Below are 13,477 nucleotides of genomic sequence, written 5' to 3'. Positions count from 1 at the left end.
CACCCTGCTCTACCGTTGGGTCTATATGATCGTTATTTCTGCCGAGGCGGGATTTGGAGCGGCGTTTACGCCGCCGCTTTGACTGCTTCTCGAGGGAACCACCCTTCGCTGCGTCCTTCTGTTCCTCGTCATTATTTTCTTTGGGTGTGTCCACCATGTATACGTCATGTGATGAAGTGGGCGTCCAGTGCCCTATGGGAAGTGGTCCCTGCTCGTCTCCTGCATTGTCATCCATATCGTCGATGTCTTCGGAGTCGAAGTCGAGCATGTCAGTTAAGTCCTCGACAGTGGCTACTAAGTGGGTGGTGGGTGGGCGGCGAATTTCTTCATCATCCGCATCCCAATCCTTCCGGACGTAGTTCGGTCAGGACTCTCCTGACAAGGAGAGAGACCCTAATGAGTTCAGTATGTCGCCAAAGGGTGGGTGATGAAAAATATCCGCGGAGGTAAACTCCATGATCGGCGCCCAATCGGATTCGACAGGAACGGGCGCAAGCGGTTCAGAGTCCGTGGCCGGAGAAGGATCCGGCAGTTTGGCAACACGGCTCTTGTGAAGGGTAAAGTCGATATTCGGCTCGATCGCCGCAGAGGATACGGCCTCCATGGCGGGGTCTGTCCACCCGTCCACGGATGGCGCAACTGGCTCCGAATTGAGGCTCGGAGCGGCTGCCGGTGCGATCTCCTGAACACGGTCCGATGGTAGAGCTAAATCGTACTCATCGTGACCGCATGGCGCACAAGGCAGGGGCTCGAATCCGTCGAAGATCAAGTCTCTGCGGATATCGGCCGTGTAGTTTAAGCTTCCAAACCTGACCTGGTGGCCAGGGGCGTAACTTTCGATCTGCTACAGATGGCCAAGCGAGTTGGCCCGCAGTGCGAAGCCGCCGAACTCAAAGATCTGTCCGGGGAGAAAAGTCTCACCCTGGACTGCATCGCTATCTATGATCGTAGGAGCCATCAAGCCTAATGGCAACGACACAGAGGAACTCTCAATGAAAGCACCAATGTCGGTGTCAAAACCGGCGGATCTCGGGTAGGGGGTCTCGAACTGTGCGTCTAAGGCGGATGGTAACAGGAGGCAGGGGACACGATGTTTTACCCAGGTTCGGGCCCTCTTGATGGAGGTAAAACCCTACGTCATGCTTGATTTATTCTTGATGATATGAGTATTACAAGAGTTGATCTACCACGAGATCAGAGAGGCTAAACCCTAGAAGCTAGCCTATGGTATGATTGTATGTTGTCCTACGGACTAAAACCCTCCGGTTTATATAGACACCAGAGGGGGCTAGGGTTACACAAGGTCGGTTACAAAGGAGGAGATATACATATCCGTATTGTCTAGCTTGCCTTCCACGCCAAGTAGAGTCTCATCCGGACACGAGATGAAGTCTTCAATCTTGTATCTTCATAGTCCAACAGTCCGGCCAAAGGATATAGTCTGGCTGTCCAGAGACCCCCTAATCCAGGACTCCCTCAGTCCTCCTCCGAGACTAGCAGGCGGCGGTGATCCTCCAACGACTCCGGCACGGTGAACGGGTAGCACGTCTCGTACTTAATGTTCTTCGCCGCGGGCCAGTAGTGATAGACGGACGCCTACGTGAGGTGATACACGAGGTCCACCGGCGAGCCCCAAAACGGCATCGGGCACTCATAGCAGTAGACGAAGGGCTCCTTGGAGGCATCGACCAGGCCGTCCATGAAACGGGAGTGGCTATAGGGGATGGTGTGCCAGTTGAATATATGAGCAAGTTACTACGAGATTTAGTCTGAATAAGCACCAAATAAATCATGATCGCTATAACAGAGATTAAACTAATCATGTGGAGTAGCATAGTAGATGAACAGATCGAATCTAGGACACAGACTAGAAACATGAATTCTACCACGATTTCAAATAGGAAGGACAGAAACACATACGGTGCAACAGGAGCAGCACCGTTGGCGTTGAGGTTGTCGCACATGTCGTTGAGGAAGAGGTTGCCTAGGTCGAGGAAGAAGTCGTCGTCGGTGAAGTCATCGCTGCCAGCAGTCGCTAGAGTGCGCTCCCCAAATTTCAACAGCGCCCGCCGAATGGAGCGCAGGAGGGAGTTGTTGTAGGGGACATTGCGGTCGCCGAATGGAGCACAGGAGTAGCCCACGAAGCAGTAGATGGTGATCCTCCCTAGTCTCTACAATGCAAGAGATAAACCTTTATAACAATGAGCCCGTCCATTGCAACGGATCCAAAGTTGAATAATACATATTCACAAATTTGAAAGAAAACAGTTTAGTTTTGATATACATATCACTAAAAATATCTTATGTTTCACTCCAAATATATTATTTGGGATGTTTTGATGAAGTAAGGGAGGAATGTGGTTGGTTTCAAGATACTAAGGGGTTTTGTGTAAACTGGAGCAGAGAAGTGGGAATTGTTGCAAAAGGCCATAACTTACATCACAGCCGTTAGATGCAGATCTAATGGTCAGAAATTGCGGATGGCAGACACACCATCATCACCAACTGAGTCTTTTATAGGAGTAGGAGTAGAGAAAAAACCAAGTTGGTGATGATTGTGTGCTTGCCATCTTATAATATAGACCATCCGATCTATATCTGACGGAAAGAAAGCAAACAATGACAATTTTATAAAAGATACCCGCACCTCTCTCCACATTTACAGATAAGGCCTTGCCTCATTCATCCTTATCTCCCACAACCTCATTGCTAAGCAATTAAAAAAGGAAGTCTCTGGAACAATCTAGCATGGTGGCCGCTGCCGGCGCCGTCCATCCCCATGCCTCCGCCTAGTCCGACCACCAGTCACCACCACGCCCCACTCCTCCTCACCTTATCTTTCATCTTTCTTGAGATGTCATTTTTTTGATGAAATGGTAGACATACCATTTTCCGATAAAATTCTCAAGATATCATTAGTTTTTACATATGGGATTACTCCTGCATCGGTCAATCACAACAGGTGTTTTGTAAAAAAAATGCATCTTGATGTTCCGTGCAATGCACGGGCATCTTGCTAATTTTTCTGCATATAATTCCAAACACCACGTAGACATGGTCTTTGACCATTTTACAACTATGTTAGTATCATTGTTAGTGGTCAGCCGGTGCAAGTTATAGCCCCGGGTGTTTTAACCTTTTTTTAGTAATGATATCTGGCGATTGTTCGCCACGAGCTCAATCCTGGCAAATCCCATGTAACCGTCAGATTTCCATCTGATGGTGGCCTATTTTTAAGCCATAGTATTTGATAAAACCGCCACCCTTACACACGTATTGTAACTGCGTCGCAGGCATTTGCAACTGCCATGTCTCCCTGCGAACATTTGCTGGGCATTGGAGTTAGCACCGATGGCGGTTCATAGTCGTTCCATGCTCGGGCATTGAACTTTGTAGCTATTTTAGATTAGAATATACTACTCCTCCAGTCCTACTCCACTACTACTCTACTCAAGCAAGTTAGGGCATAGTAGTAGGTACTGTAGGGAGTACCAGTACTATGATCACTCAAGCAAGTTGTCTGGCATCGATATGACCCTACGCTGCTGGTATGTGTCTCGTAAGTCAAGCGGTGTGATGTAGTCATCATCACCTGTCCACTTCCCGCAACACATATTCGCTTCTCCATCTTTGTCCGCACATAATCTCATCCAATCTTCCATCCCCGCTAAGGCACCTCCCCCCTTGTCCGAAACCCAAGCACTAACAACGGAAGAACTGAGCAGCGTCCGCCAAAAGAGTGGCTGGAATTCACTCCCCACAGAGGTAATCTAGCTCATTGTTTCGCGTGTGGACAATCTCAGTACCATGCCTCTCGCGGCGTGCTCATCGGGGCTGTACCGTTTACTCAAAGCCCTCAGGCCTGAGCTTTTTGAGCCAGCTCCTTGCTTGCTGATGCCGCCTGATCTTCAGAAATGGCGTGTCACGCAGCATAACGATCGTAGGGTGGCGAGCATCAACCCCCTTGACTGCGATCCGATCCCTGTCACGCTCAACTACATTAATGGTATGTATTTGGTCGGCATGAACACGTCTTGGATGATGCTCGTTGACGGTCGCGACAGCTGAATGCTCGTGGAGGTCTACACCCGGCGATTGATCCCCCTTCCTTTGATTAACACTGCACTGCTTTGGCATCGCGGCCCAGAATACTCGGAATCTTACAATAGCCAACATGATACCAAGTTTTATTTGCTCAAGGTTGTAATCTGCCAAGTGCCCACAAGATCTGCAAATTATAAAGACTTCAGGCTAATTGTGTTCTTCAACCGCGGTCTCGCCTATCTGACAGGTCACTTCGGTAAGTGGATAAATCTGCACGTCCATAGTAGGTAAGGATCATACATCCTCCATGGTTCTCTGATGCCATTGAACACAAGGGCTTCATTTACGTTGTCGACTCCTTCTATGGCTGGACGTATTGCTAGCCTACTCCAATCATCGCTACAAACGGCTGTTACAGCAGTATGTTTACTTTCTATGATATCATGATGGCTTGCTTATATTACTGTCAACATTTACTGAAAAAATATTGATGCTCATAACATGTTGTTCTTAAGATTGACTACACTAAGAGCGCTTTTTTATTTGACTCCAACTTGATATGATGTTGTAGGCCGCCTGGTGTCCCTACCCTTCCTAATCCCAAAACCTTTCAAAGAAAAGTGGCATGGTAGTTGCAGGTGGTTCCTGGCTCGATCAGACGATGGCGAACGATTGATGATCGTTCGCATGTACCGGACGTGTTGTTTTGCGGAATAAAATTACAGTCACTACAAGGTCTTTGAACAGGATCCCAACTTCTCTGGGCCTTCAGGAATTTTTGACTGGGGGCTGGTAAGTAGCCTTGGTACACGCTCTCTATTTCTCAGACTAAATTATCCGATTAACCAGGAGATAACCGACGGCAAGGATCATGATGGTAGCGCGGTTTCATTCATCAGGCAAAACTGTGTGTACACAGCGTACCATGCGTCTCTCCATGCATCATACCCTGATATGTGCCGCCATGCTCTGCAGCCCAAAGTAAGAGAGAGGGTCACAAGTATCAGACTTCGACCTACTGGCCGGAGTTTCCCCCGTCAGGCACCCATCTGGTTCAAGCCGTCAGCCAATCTCTACAGCTTGATAAATAGTAAAGTCTAACTTAGCCAGTTAGTTAGATGCGTACACTTGGTGTAGTAGGATCTTCACTTAGTTTGATGCATGCACTTGTTCTTTTTTGGTAGCCCTTTTGTAATGATGGTTGATGTTTGGTTTGGAAGAGAGAGCTGCGTCTTTACTCTTCTGGCCTGCTTACTGCTTCTAATGCACCCCCAGCCCTGGTTGTTGCTGCTGATGTTTTCAATGTGCAATCAGTAGTATATTTCGTCTGTTGGTTGAATAAATATGTTGTTAGAATGACAAACACAATGTTTTGGAAGTCGTTGCACGGTCCAATCCTTCAATGCCCCGTACCGTACGTAGCGCATACTATTTTTGCGATGGAACACATTTTTCACTTGTTGATAACATGCAGCCCACTGATGAAGGCCCAATAGAGGAGCCCATAATTAACTGGAAGGGAGGCTCTCACATGAATCCGACCCAGGTACATGCTCATGTTCCCCTAAACATAAATAAGTAAATAAATAAATAAAGCTAAATGCTCATGCACCAGTTCTTTAAATTCAGGATTTAACAGGAGGATATTATTTCCTACGATACTGTCATTACATTCAGTCGATATTATTCTTAGGCAAAGATAGCGACCAGTCTTCTTTCTCCCACCATTTTCTTCCAGCAACCAGCGGACCCATGCAAATCATAGTCAACGTCGTAAATAGTTTCAGTCCATTTTTATTTTTCAATAAGAATGTCCAACCCAGCCCAACACATTGGCGACAACACTTTATTCTCCGCCTTGGTGTGCTCGCCGCGGCGCCGCTGTCCGGCCCTGTCAACATAGTGAATCGGGAGAGGACTGTAGTTGTGAGTATGACAGTACGGACCCACCAGGTCCACTCCCGAACACAAGCAAGCGCCTCTTTTACTACTCTGATGCACCCCTCATTTTTTTACTCTAATCCACTCTGCTGATATCTGGGACCCACATCATTTTCAACGTATAGTCAATTAACGACAGAATTGCACAACTTTTTTTGTGTAGTAATTCGGAGGAGTAGGCTATAAATTGGATTGTGCGGTCTTTGCGGCCCGTCTAACAACATGACCAGCCCAACAGTTTTTTCTTTGGGAAATAGGTAGCCCAATATTTCTTTTTGAAGAACACCCAAGCTAGGCCTATTTGTTTTCTCCGACTTACTGGGCTGCAAATTTTTCAAGACAAGGAGGTATGCATTCCGGCCTGGCCAAAGAGTATGGTCAGTGTCTGTTAAAAGTAATATCAAAGTGGTTGAAAATTCCAAAAAAATTTATAGCAAATGGGAAATTAGTTTCTTTTTTGTTTTTGTTCTTCACTGATATTTTATATTTTATTGGATTTAACATGACATAGTACTAATTTATTTTCAAATTTATTTTAGTATGGCTACTAATTTTTGGATTAAGAATATTTTGTTCCCCAGCAAAAAATTACGAATTTTCAAAATTTCGCACATATTTAGTTCAATTTTTTTACCCCCGTACTGACCAGAAAATGGGCAGCAATTTTAAAAATGGAAAATGGGCTGCAATAAATTCCATATGAATTAGAAAATGAGTAAAAATTATAAAAATAATAGCAAATGGGCTGTACACGCTACAGATTTCGAGGCTGACTTGTTTACGCAAGATTTTGTTAGTCAACACACGATTCTAGTAGCAGTTGCTGTTGGATGTCCATCCAACGGCCGACATGCTTCTTCAATCTCTGATCTTCCTGCTCCAGCCGCCTAAACTAGTGCCGGCGGGACTGCCTGCTCCCACCTCTTGTGGCCCGTTGTGATACCGCGCAGGCTTCACCGGCCCACCCTACTCCCTTCGCTGGCCTGGCCGCACGCAATCAACTACCTCCTTATTACGCGAAAAAAATGATTCCTCCCACTGACATCTGGGGCGCACCGGTTGGGAGGCTGGCTTGTGGGCCTACTAAGTTGACGCGTACGCAGGGCTTGTTAACTTAGTCAACAAACGATTCTAGAGGCAATGACCGTTGGATTTGAATCGAACGGTCCTGGTGCTTCTTCAATGGCTGCTCTTCTTGCACCAGCCGCCCAAACCAGCGCCGGCGAGACCGCCTGCTCCTGCCTCCCGTGGCCGGCTGTGCTACCGCGAAAGCCTCACCACCCCTACTACTCTCACCGCTGGCCAGGCCCTACGATGATGGCAGCCTCACACCACAGCCAAACCAGTGAACCCTCGTACTCCTCTCCGCATGGGCATCCACTACCGTGTCTTCCCCGGCTCCGTGCCGTCCCCTTCGTAGGCCTCACCGTCGTCCACCACCCTGGTGCTCTCTGCGCGGCGTGGTTAACATGGTTAAGGAACGACTTCCATCGAAAGAGTACTATAAGTGGAGAGGCTGACAGCTGGGGCCACGGCCGCAGCAAGGAAGTGCCTCCTTATTATGCAGAAAATAATGATTCCTCCACCTGACATCGGGGACTCACTGGATGGGCCACCGTATTTCATGAAAAAATGTTTCCTCCCTGACTGCTGGGACCCACCAGCTACATCTTCGCACGCAAGGAAGTACGTCCATATTATGGGCAAAAAAATGATTCACCCCCTGACCGTGGGGACCCACCAGCTACATCTTCGCACGCAAGGAAGTGCCTGACAGTTGGGACCCACCCGGTCAAAGCGTATGTAGCGTTGTCATTCTGGTCGCGAACGTGTATGTACATACTAGTCGATGTAGAGGCGCGCACGTGTGGTAGTAGAGGCGCGTACATAGCATGTACACGTACGTACGGCGGCCATGGTGAAAGAAAGTAAATACGGCCACATACGTACATACCGGCGGAGTCTCGAACACCTACTCGCGCATACGTAGGGCCAGGGCTCATGTATGGCTGGGTCGGAACGGAGAAACTGCGTCATCATCGTGTTCATGGGGAGCCAACCGGCTGGATCGGAACGGAATGTGTCATCGTGTTCATCGGGAGCCAACCGTCTTGGACGGAACATGCGATGGAAATGAGGCCTGGCGTACCACAGAACGGAGGAAATGGCCTTGTGTTCGACCGGCCACAATGGAAACGGGATCCTGTTCATCAAGAGGGGTATGGCGTACCGCAAAACAGAGGAAACAGACCTCCTACAGTAGAAACGAGGTCCTGTTGATCGGGAGGGGTGTGGCGTACCACAAAACAGAGAAAACAGACTTGTGTTGGAGTGCTACGGTCAAAACGGGGGTCTTGTTCATCGGGAGGGGTGTGGCGTACCGCAAAACGGGACTCCACGGGATACTGTTCATCTCCACCGTCGACCTCCTCCAGCCTCCACGGGCTACTGTTCATCCACCGTCGACCTCCTCCAGCCTTCACCTGCGACTGTTCATCCACGAGCTCCTGTTCATTCAGCCTCCACCGGCTACTGTTCAACCAGCCCTCTCCATGGGGTCCTGTTCAACCACCCCTCCACGGGCTACTGTTCATCCAGCCCTCCACCGACTACTGTTCATCCAGCCCTCCACGGGGTCCTGTTCATCCACCGGCTCGATCGATTGGGGTACTGTTCATCCAGCGGCAACGGACTCTACTACCACGGAGTCCTGTTCATCCAACCCCCCACCGGAACTATTCATCCAAACCCCCCAACAACGCTCACTATTCATCCACGGGCAACATTGATTGGCTTCAGTTAGCAGCAGTAGCGAAGGAATCACTCGGCTTCAGTTAACAGCAAGGGATCGATCGATCGCTCGGGTTCAGTGTAACGCGTAGCCTGCAGTGCAATCGCTCGGGTTCAGTTAGAGCCCAATGCCTCGCACCCACGGGCGTACGTGTACGAGAGAAACATGCATCGCTCGGCCCCCGACCACCCACCGTAACCGGAAACTCCCCGATATTTTCTGCGCCCTCGCTTCTACCATGGTTTTTTCCGTCATGGACGGCCCAAAGAATGTCATGCAGCTGCGTCTCCGGCCCGCCCAGGATGAAAAGCCCATTTTCTATCATGATTTTTTGTCATAGAAGTAGGACCCCACCACATCTATGATGATACCGGGTTTTGTCACAATTATCGCCATAGAAGTGTCATAAGTATGACAGAAAAAAATTTTGTTCGGCCCAAAATGTCATGGATGTGTCTTTTTTTTGTAGTGATGATGTGTACATTTACCACGCACACACTTTCTTTGGTTTGTGTCTCTTTCGTGTAGGTACCCATGCATACTCGTCAACCTCGCAATCACATGAGTTGACAAAACGAGCTCTAGAGAGCAATGATGATTTGAGATCCCGTGGATTGTCCTTACCGCCGCTACCTTCGCGCAAAGACTTCACACATTTCTTCTACATGGCTCTCACATGGTTATGGGTTATATACCACTTCTCACGTTATGCCCATATTGCCATGTTCAATTTGCATGATATGCTCATCTTTATGCCTTTGCCATGCGTTTGTGACCCATGCTTTGCATTACATATGATGATTGATTCTAGTACTTGTATGTGTATTTGCAAGCTTGGTGGAGATATTGCTTGTTATTGCCATGTTTGCTTTGTGCCCAATGCCTATGATGATACTTTCATCATATCTTGTTTTTTCATGCTTGTGATATGTCATGTGCATCGTGCATGCCTAATATTTACAAACATGACATGATTGCCATGACTACCTCTAGTATGTTGCATCTTCGCGCTACTAGTTTTCATGCTATGATTGGTATACTTGCCTATGTTGCATCACCGATGATTCATACTTGCTCGTTTCATGCAGTTGATGGCATCCATTTACATGCTTTGAACATGATTATTGTTGCTTCTTGTCATATGTCTCCATATGTTGCCTCTCTCATGCTAGATGACTTGCCTTGTATTGAGTGCAACAATGCTTTTAGCCTTGCTAATGAGATTGCCCCCATAGCTTTCTCTCATATGTTTGGAGCTTTTGACATATTTCTTGTGAAGCATGCTTGCCTTCCTTCTTTGCACCATATGCCTAGTGCCATGAGTATAGCCATTGCATCATATTATTCATGCACTTTTGCTTCTAATGGTTATGTGCAAGAGAAGAGAACGATCATGATGGATGATGTGTTTATCTGCCATGTGCATACATTCTTTGTTTTGTTGTGTGCATGTGTAGGATACTTGAACTTCGTGTCGACGTCCACTTCACGTGAGTTGACAATTCGAGCTCTTGAGAGCGAACCACCTTCTACCACGACGAGTCTACATCGAACTTGCTTGTACTTCAGCATTGTGAAGGACGCACACGGACATGCTTTCTAGGTGATATCCTTCTCTTTTGAGAAACACGAAACCATGAGCATGGATATCGCGGATCGTACTACTTGTGTTGCTTCCACCATTAGACTTGTTGGCCATCTTGGACCACTTGATTGCACACATGTTAGAGATAGTGCTTTCATTCATGATTTCCACATTCCTATGCCTCATGACATATATGCCTTGTGTGTTGCATCCAACTTGTTCATTATTTGCTCCTATCATATGTTTGGTTGCAACAATGTCATTTCTTCACATATGCCATGTCCCATTGCCTCTACATGATTGACTTGATTACCTCAAACATGATGAACAATTGCTCTTTCCATTGTGTTGAGTACCATGATATCTTCACTACACCCTATGCACATTATGCTTAGATTGTCTTGCACTTGCCCCATGTGTTTAGACATATCATTACATTTGGTGTTGTGGATGATTCTTATACCTACCATAGACCTTTTGTTGAGCACTTTGCGCATTCTTGCTATGACCTTGAGGTATATGCTTGTTCACTTGTCACACATATTTGCATCTCTACCTCCCATTTGCCTGCTTGTTTCCATGCTGTCCTTGATTGTGCTCAATTTATATGCTTAAATGCCATGCCACACTTCTTTGTCAAACCATATGCTATGCTTGATGACGGCACTTGTTGGGTGAATCACCTCTTGAATGCTTGGTTTTGCACTAACGCTAACCACATTTGTTTTTCCAAGTGTTTGTTGTCTTTGCTCCTTTTGAAGGAATTACAAGACGGTGCGACATTGGAGAGTGCCCATTTCAAGCTACAAGATGATGAATGCTTGGTGATCGTCAACTTCTACACTGTGACATCATCTCTTTCCCATGGTGATTTGATTTTCGATCCGAGGTCGGATCTTTCCCAAGGGGGAGGGGATGATGCGGAGCATCCTATGGACTCGCCATGTCAAGAGTCCATTTGTCAAGTGACATGTGCGACATCTACTTTATGCATACAAAGGTGAATCATCTCCTTTACGCATCTCCACTTGTACCCTTCAAGGATGGTATACTACTTGACCCCTCTCTCGTGTGCATACATAGGTGTGAGCGGAACTACACATTCATCGAGCAGGAGTCCAAGCATAGGAGAACAACTACACCATCCAAGCTGGAAGCCTGGAAGCGGAGAAGGAACCATCGAAGAACAAGGCAGAAGTTCACAGGCGACCCCGTGCGCACGATCCTTCCCAACCCCATGCCCATGGGCCTCCGAGGCTAGACGGCCGTGAAGACCCCGTGTGCACGGGCATGTACCGTGCCCACGGGACCCCCGTGTCCACGGGCCTCACAGACCCCGTGCGCACAGGCTAAGGCGTCAGGTCTCTGGATACCCCGTGCGCACGGGCTCCACTTACCCCGTGCACACGAGGCCCCCTGAGTGTTGCTGTGGGCTTTGCCCATGTAATCTCCATTTTACCCCTACTTACCCCTTCATCCCTTGGACCTATATATACTCCTTCCCCTCCTCCATTTAGAATTAGCTAAGAATAGATCTAGACATTAGAGCTTAGCTCATGTATCTCCCCTTGTGGGTTTCCTCTTGAGGGAGAAGACTCCATTGGAGTTCAAGGCCTCCATTGGAGAAGATCCTTAGGGATTCAAGACCTAATCTCCCTTTGAGATTTGGGATGAAATTTACCATGTACCCATGTTCCCCTTGTTGTTTATGTACCTTTGTGGATCTTGTGTGGATTTGAGTCTAGTGGATGTGTGATTTGGGCTTGTTCTTGAGTGGTCCTCTTGTGATTCCCCTTTGTGTCCTTCTTGTTCTTGGGGATCTTCCCTCCAATTCGTGAAAGATCCATCTTAGGGTTCCACCCTACAACATAGGGGGTCCCGGGCTATGGATCTCGGACAGATGGTAACAGGAACAAGGAGATGATGTTTACCCAGGTCTGGGCCCTCTTGATGGAGGTAAAACCCTACGTCATGCTCTTGTTTATATTGATGTGGATGTATCGAGTACAAAGTTGATCTACCTCGAGATCGTTAGATGTGGTCTAACTCCATGGCTAGGTGAATGATAGGCTAAACCCTTTGGCTTATATACACGCCAGGTAGGGTATCTAGGGTTACAAGGTCAGTATCTTGGCGTGGTGGCGGTAGGAGAAATCTTGGAGTATACGACAAGTCTTTGGCAGATGCAGTCGTCATAATGCTCCGTCGTGCAGCTTCCGGAGTCCATTTTGAGAAGAATGAGGGCCCCTCAGCCCAATTCGAGGAGCGTGGCCCGACTAGGTTAGTTCCCTAGTCCAAGACACTGTCAGGTGGGTAGTCCCTTTGGCTCCATTGTTCATGCTTGCGTTCTCTTTTGTTTAATGTCTTCTTCCTTTCATCATGGCATCACAAGACACATTTTTTCCTTCGTTTTGGCTTTGGGTTGTGTTTATTATAATGGTTGGTGGGTCGACCTAGCCGAGAGTGGACGTTCAAGTGGCTCACCGATTGAAAACAGGTGAGACGTGCCAGTTTGTCATCGACGGTGGCTACTGTTTGTTCGCTTCCTACATTCATTGTGGGCAAGCTTAGTACAGCTATGCCAGTGCGGACCTATAGCGTCGCATCCCATCATCTACAACATCACATGCAGGTGTAGTTAGACAAACGTCTTGGTCACTAAGCTGCTGAGAATTTGATGAACCATCAGAATCGATCACTACCACTCGGAACCACGTGAGTAGAAGGAAACCAAGCAAACCGACCAGACAATTCATGGGCCACGAAGGTGTGACATTGCTAGTCATGGTTGCTTTTATCGTGTCGGCAGCAGGGCAGCAAGCGGCGTGCCTATGTTGGCGTCGGATGGGGCCTTCACACTTGGATCTAAACATGTGGGTGTCAATGCGCAGAAGCTAGAGCGGTGGCTCCGATGCATTATGGTGTTGGTGGAGTGCTACCGGGAGCGTGTGCGATGGTGCATTGCTAGTGGTGGTCTGTGTGAGGTTGTTGGCTTTCTGGTGGCATCGAAGGTTAATTTGGCAGCCCGTGGGGCTAGCTATCCTTGTGGCAGCATGTTGATGGTTGTGGCGCTCCGGACGAAAGTCTTTCTAGACTATGTCGATGCTCTTCGACGT

This window comes from Triticum urartu, chromosome 6, assembly GCF_003073215.2.
Source record: "Triticum urartu cultivar G1812 chromosome 6, Tu2.1, whole genome shotgun sequence".
NCBI classification, from domain to species: Eukaryota; Viridiplantae; Streptophyta; class Magnoliopsida; order Poales; family Poaceae; genus Triticum; species Triticum urartu.
Note: the sequence above shows the minus strand (reverse complement) of the source record.